Genomic DNA, 7,561 nt, shown 5'->3' on the forward strand with positions numbered 1-7,561 from the left:
CAGGACAGACGAAGAGGCACTGCGGCAGTCACAATCCAGACAAAAGAGATGCGTAGAAGAAGAGTCTCCAGTGTAAACACCTGTATGTTTGGTTTCATAACCTCTGCAGTCGTTTTTTATTTTTTAAGTGGACGCTCTTGAGAGGTGGAAAAATGACAAAACTTAAGCATGCGCTAATGTTGGAATTGCACTAAAATGCTGAGCATAAGGGTGCCTCTTGTCTGTTTTAAGCACTGCAATCATGATGATGATGACAATGAAGGCCAAGCTTCCAGAAGAATCTTGCTGCTTCTGGTAGTAAACATCCCAGGATCAGCATCGTTATAATTTTTTGTTGCGTCAAAAATATGATTAAAAATAATATGAGAAGTTGGACGTTTCTGAGCCAAAATGGCGGCGTGAGGCGAAATTTACACATCGTTTTTAAGTGTGAAGGTCTAACGGTGAACTTGAAATATCTGCAGAAACAGATTTCCACACAGAGATCCTGTAAAATTTCTGCATGCGTTGTAACAGAACCCATCTTTAAATCCAGATGACTCTGAGCCAAAATGGCAGATGAAGGGTACGGTGATGTGATACGGTTTTTAACGTGACCAAGACTGAAAATGGAAACATTTGAAAACTTGTTGAGTTTTGGACATATTTTTACAAAGATCCTGGAAAATTGCCCCATCAGAGCTATAACACAGTATGTAGGTTCTGTGTGAAAGGCACATCCACACGCCCTAAATCCAGATGTTATGTTTTTAACCATGACTGTTTTATGGAGGTTGAAATTGAAACATTTAAAAAAAAAAAAAAAATGATGAAACGAATGTTGGACAGTTTTTCCCCACAGAGATCCTGCAATATTGGCGTATGAGCGCTGTATTGGATAATCTGGGTTCTGCCTTTCACACAGAACCGAGCAAAGAGCTTCAAGTTCAGCTATTTTTGAGCTAAAATAGCAGATTAAGGAGGGAGTTACTTAACACCAGTTTTATCTTTTTTATCATCGGTCTTGGTTCTGTGTGAAAGGCACAGTAAAGAGGTTCAAATACAGAGGTTTCTGGGTCAAAATAGTGGCTTATGTTGTTTAACTGATGCCATTTCTAAGCCTGTAGGTGTTACAGAGTCTGAAAGCCCAAACATTTGGAAATGGAAAGTTTTTGACAGTTTTGTCCACATGGAGGGCTTCTAAAATGGGCGCATCATGGCTGTAACAGACCATCTGGGTTCTGTGTGAAAGGCACAGCAAAGAGCTTGAAATCCACATGACTGTGAATCAAAATGGCAGGTTAAGAGGACGGCTATGTGACACAGATGGTGGGGAAAAAAAATTATGCTTTTGACAGTATTTTTTTTTTTTTTTGCACACAACCTGTAAAATTGGCACATCAGAGGTTGGTTTAGGAGCCTGTGACTTTCACACAGACCCCAGCAAATACCTTCAAATCTGGATGTTTCTGAGCCAAACTGATGAAGATGCCCGATACGAGACAACATTTTTAACAAATACAGAAAAAAAAAACCCTGCTATTTTTCATGTTTGTAACATATTTTTAACTATTTTTCACACGGAGATCCTACAAAATTGGCAAAGGTACCAGTGCGGGGTAGGAGTCAACCCACGCAAGTTTGCCAGCTTTCGATGTAGTCCTAGGCGGAAAACCTCCAACAAATGTGATGTTTAACTCTGATGTCACCACTCATCTAATTATCTGAATGCGCAAAGCCGCAAAGGCTCTGTGAATTTACACAGACAAGTACATACTGGCTTTTTAAGCCTTTTTGTTTTCACATGCTGTAAAAGGGATTTGAATGACAACGTTGTCATTTTAACATGAAAAATGACACAAAATGTTAGTTGTAGTTCTCGCATTAACGGCCTGTTAAGCATCGTCTCGACTAGCGCAGCATTTGAGATGTTACATTTATTTGACCATTTTGACCCACAAAGAACCAAAAATTGGACGTAAAATTTGTGGGAGTTGGGCCTAAGCGGGAGTTTGAATTCCGAAGAGCTTTGTTTGTAAACATCTCACTACAAGTATTTTTCTTAATTTTACATTTATTATTATTATTTTTTTTACATTTGCGCTTGTAGCCGTCGAGAGGTAAGATCCTACTAAAAATTAACACGTATACGACGTAGTCGCCGAGACGGCCTTTAGTTGTATCATAGTTTAGAGAAAGAGAAGCACATATTTTTGCATCATTGTATGACTGGGGTGCTGGGAGAGGGTGGGATTTTTTTTTTTTAATTAAAAAAAAAAATTTTTGCTTGCTATTACAGCTATCGCGGTGCTAAGAAAGCGGACGGACGGACGATTGCGAGGCGTTTGAATGTCTTTTAAAATGACACTATTCTCGTACCTTTACACTTTTTACACTCGTGTTATGAGTTTTTTTTTTTCCTCTAAGCTACGACTTCTAGTCTCGTAAATGGCCTATGACTACCACATCGTACGACTTTTAAACTTATGAAATATTTTTCTTGCAAATTTTACGACTATGTAAAATTGTGATTTTATTTATTTTTTCTTACAAATTCCGACTCGTCAAATTATGATTTACAAAGTCTTGTAAAATGTGACTTGTAATGCTAAGGAAAATGCTAAATTGTTTTCTTCGATTACTTGACTTTACAGCTTTATTGTCAGAAAATTATAATTGTTTTCCCTAATGACTTTATTCTTGTAATTGGAGGCTTTCTCACAAAATTTACTTTTGTGTCTCAAAACTAGGACTTAATTTTTGTAAATAAAATGCACATTGTATGGTATGACTTTTTTTCTCATAATGCTTTTTTTTCTTTAAAAATGACTTTTCATTTCAACTATAAAATGTGACTTAAATTATTCAAATTAGAATTGTTTTTCTCACGACTCCACTGATAATATTTGGACTTTGTCATAAAAGTCCGACTTTATCATAGCTGTCATTAGTATAACTTTTTTTTGGTTCAAAATCCTGTCATAACTTCTTGCAAATTTACAACTTTGTCATTTAAATTTGGATTTCTGTCATGACTACTCTTTAGTTGTGTCCTAATATTATGACTTCTTGTAACGATACTTTAGTCTCGACAGATTTTACTCTACTGTAATGTTACGGGACGAGTGAGATTTTGTTATTCTAATGACTTGCAAATTTGACTACTCCCATAAAATTAGGATTTTTTTTCCCCATTTTTTTTCCCACTTGATCTTTTAAAATGTGCAAGTTTATTCACAAAATTAAGATTTTATTCCTGATGACTATTTTTGCGGTATTATGACTTAAAATGCGTCTTTTGTATTGCTACGAGAATAGCCAGAATCTTACAAATGTTTCGTTTTTCTTTTAATACAACTTTTCTCGCAAACCTCTGACTTTATTGTGATGAAATATGACTTTGTTATCCTAGACAAAAAGTCAGAATTTTGGGGAAGCTACGAGATGTCTGAATGTTTTTTTAAAAATGACAAAAACAAACAAAATAATCAATGAATCCAAAGTGAGTTTACTTGAAAGCGGCGCTGCTGCCTGAATGTGGTCTTCGCTGCCACCGGAGTGCGACGCTCCCTGAAGCTATGATTGTAATAATTTTCCAAAAGTCTTGATCACTGTATTTATGCGCGCACCTTAAAAGCAGAGCTCTCACGTTAACGCTAATGCAATCTAATAAACTCCAAAAAGCGCCCAGAGACCAAATAGCGAAATTCTACGCCCGTCCGTCCGTCTGTTTGTTGCCGCCCATCCACATGGAGGCGCTAAAGTGACGAAAGAGCACAGTTTGGAGTATTTTGGATTTGTTGAACTTTTAAGAAAGCACCTTTGGGTGAGGCCTAGATGTCACCCTTTGCACCTTTCTGAGCTAGCTCACTTTGTCACTTCCTGTTTGTGGTTTGGAGGATGTAACAGGACAAGGGTTTGGGGGGTAGTTTTTTGTATGTTTATTTTTTTCTATCTTTTTATACTTTTATTTGCCCTTTGATACATTGTTTCCTCTTTTATGATATTTGTTTACTGTAAAATGGACACTCAAGACTTGAGGACTGAACATTAAAACAATTTCGTTAGCACCCCCCCAACCCCCACCCACCCATTTTGTTTTTCCCCAATGTTCAAGAAAGATTACGACTTTTGTTGATTGTAGTATGAGAGAGAAACAAAATTATGAATTACCTGTTTGCAGCTTTGTGAAATTAATGGCACAGGAAAAATCCACCCCGCAAACATTGGCAATCCTGACTTGGACTGAAAATTATCTTAACGGATCAGTCAGCTCCCGTTACTTTGACAGGGTGATCTATAAAAAGTAAAATCTTGATTTTGTATAAAATGGTCTTCTTTATGCTTAGAAAGCGATGTATCATCTTTAAATTTGCCGTTCTTTGGTCTTAAAATGCCACTTTGTTACATTTTCTTCAGAAATCTTTTCCTGATTTTGTTTTCGCGACGATTTGCCTCAGAGGTGATTGATTACCTGTTGATTTTTCTCAGGAGGATTTCTTTTTTTTTTTATGCCATCTCAAAGAATCAACATTGTCAATTTTAACGTATCAGCCCTCTTCGCTGATCTTTACAAAGTTTGATTAGCTCTTACAAAGGAAGAATGTTCATCCTTTACTAAATCCTACATTCAATTTCACAGACAATTAATAACTGCTGTATTTTCTTTGGTAATCTTTGTAAAGGATTTGATGAAATTTGAACACCAGCAAATGTATGAAAATTATTTGAGGAAAATTTCTTATGACAAATGTCGTGACTATATCAAATGTCATGACTTTATTTCATAATTCATCAAATTTAAGAGGTTGGTTAGAATTTAAAAAATGTTCCCTGTGACCTTTTTTTGGGGTTAAAATTCAGACTATTCTCACGCCAGACTGAAAATTTGCATAACGCCGCCCTCAGCCCTTTTTATTTACACTAGCTGATCGCTGATCTTGAAAAAGTTTTGTTAGATTTTCCAAAAGAAATACCTTTATTATCCTTTATAAGAAATAATACTTTCTCCTTACATCAACCTGAAAATGTCATGAAAATGTCCTAAAAGTTCCACTGATTCAATTAACAACTTGGCTGTATTTTCTTTGGAAATCTTTCTAAAGGATTTGGTGGAATTCCTCTAATATTGCGACGTTCTCATAAAATTAAGGAGGATAATTGGAATTGTACGATTTTTTTTCTTGTGACTTTGTTAGTGGGATTAAAATTCCGATTTTTCTCAATCCCGATGTGTACTGAAAATTTGCATAAAAGACCAGTTCGTAATACTTTACTGTAATACTTTGACATGATTGTTGATCTTAGCCCCCCCCCCCCCCCCCCCAAATGAAGACCTTCAAGGATTTAATGAAATTTGACCACCAACAATCGTTCATATAACTTAGAAGCATATTAGCCCAATTTTCTAAATTTGTAAATATCATGATCATATCAAATATCGCCCACTCTGAGGGATTTATTTAGTGGCCTTAAAATGTCCTCAATTTGACTTGAAATTATCATGACATGGGGTGGATTTTTCTTGTGTCGGGACCTCCTGGTGGCGATGTGGTGAATGTTAAAGCAAACTAATCAAACTGGTCAAACTTGAGAATGGCGGAGGATCCGAACTTTATCCCGCACGCCAGAGACAAATCACAGACACACAAACACACTCAAGGTACATGGGAACCTCTGAAGAAGCGGAAGCTCACACACTCCGTCGCACCCTCAGGATGTGTGTGTGCTCGGCTTTGCGCATCAATGCAGTTAAAAAAAAAAAAATGTTTTGTTTGTTTTTTACAAAAGGAAAAAAATGTTACCTCGGAAGCTCTCAGCCATTTTGTGACGTTATGGCGGGTAATGTGGACGCTCTGCTAGGTCCTCGATATTCAGGGAAAAAATATTTTTAATGTAACATTCAAATTTTTTTTCTTCTAGTAATAGTATTTTTTTCCCTTGTGAAATTACATCTTTTTTTTTGTAAAACAAATTAAATTACTTTTCCCCTTGTGATCAAAGATATTGTCATGTTGGCCAAAGAAACTTTTTTCTTCTTAAAATTCTGATTTTAAACTGTTCTTTTCTCATAGTGTTATTTATTTATTATTATTAGTTTTATTTTTTTATGCTAAATTCGGAATATTTTCATAAAATTATTTTTTTTCATGTAAAAATTTCAATTTATTTTTTTCCCCTTGCAGAATTCTGACTATACTCCTAGTAGTATGACTTTTTGATTGACGAGTCCCCCATAATTGTAACGACTTGCTTCTCATTGAAAAAAAATTTTTTTTTCCACTTAATAGTATAATTTCTTTCTCAAAATTGACTGTTTTTTAAAAAAATCAGACTTCCTTTTTTACTTTTAAAATTAGGATTTACTTTTTATATTACTTTTTCTTCTAAAAGCACCGTACGTAAACTTTTTTTTTTGCACGTAATTCCAGCTTTATAAAATGTGAATTTTTACACCCTCTTAATATTATGACTTTTTTTCCCAAAATTTTTCAGAATTTGTTTTTATTCCCCAAATTTCGATTTTTTTCCCCCCTCCAGCATATTTGACTTTATTCTAGTATTTTCCCCCCCAATTTTCTCATTAAAATAGGATTTCCTCCATAACTTTAGTGTAATATTATGACTTTATTGTCATAAAATTGGGATTTTCTCATTTTCCTCACAAAATTGACTAATATTGTAAAATTAGGACTTTTTTATTGCAATTTTTTAAAACTTTTATTCTGATTTTCGATTTTTATAAAATTACGATTTGACTTTCTTCTTTAAAAATTAGGATTTTGTCGTAATACTACAATTTTTATTTTGAAATTATGACGTATCGAAGTCTGAATTCCAACCAAATTCATGTAAAAATATTGATTTCCCCCCATCTCGTAATGTTCTGACTTTTTTTTCCTTGCAAAGCGATGACTAAGCAATGCGGCCACCCGCGCTGAGAGTCCATGCAAACACACAGTCTTACCTCACACATCGCCATAGCAACCGTGAATGACGCTCGTCTCTGGTGTTCTTTCTTTCTCATTTCCACTATATCAATACATATAGATAAATACAAATATACAGTTTAAGTATATGTCAATATTAAGTGTTCATGATCACATATGGAAGCCCTCTGGGAGTTTGTTGGATGTGCACTCATCAGCATGAGCTTTTTATTCTTCATTACTCAGCAGTACGCAGGAAACAAACAAGCAGTCGATTAGGGGCAAATAAGAATAAATGCAGTGACAAATACTCACCACGCCAACACGAGGCCCGTGTAAATGTCAGTACCCCACCCCCTAACCCCGAAAACCCCCTCATAACCCCTACGTGTTCGAAGTGCCAATGACTTGTGAATTCCTAACTGTGACCCACTAATAATAATAAAAAATAATAATTGCACATTAACTACTGTAAAGAGAAAAGAAAGCAGACTGATTGAACAATGATGATATGATCTTAATAAAAATCAAATGTTTGTTAAAAAAAACCGAGTTGTTCATGATTCATGGACTTGGTGAGGCTTTGCTGCCCCCGTGTGGTCAATAATGTGACTGACTGCAGACGTTTTGAACTTCATTTTCCTTCATCTATC

Source organism: Phycodurus eques, chromosome 6 (genome assembly GCF_024500275.1).
Source record: "Phycodurus eques isolate BA_2022a chromosome 6, UOR_Pequ_1.1, whole genome shotgun sequence".
Classification (NCBI taxonomy): domain Eukaryota; kingdom Metazoa; phylum Chordata; class Actinopteri; order Syngnathiformes; family Syngnathidae; genus Phycodurus; species Phycodurus eques.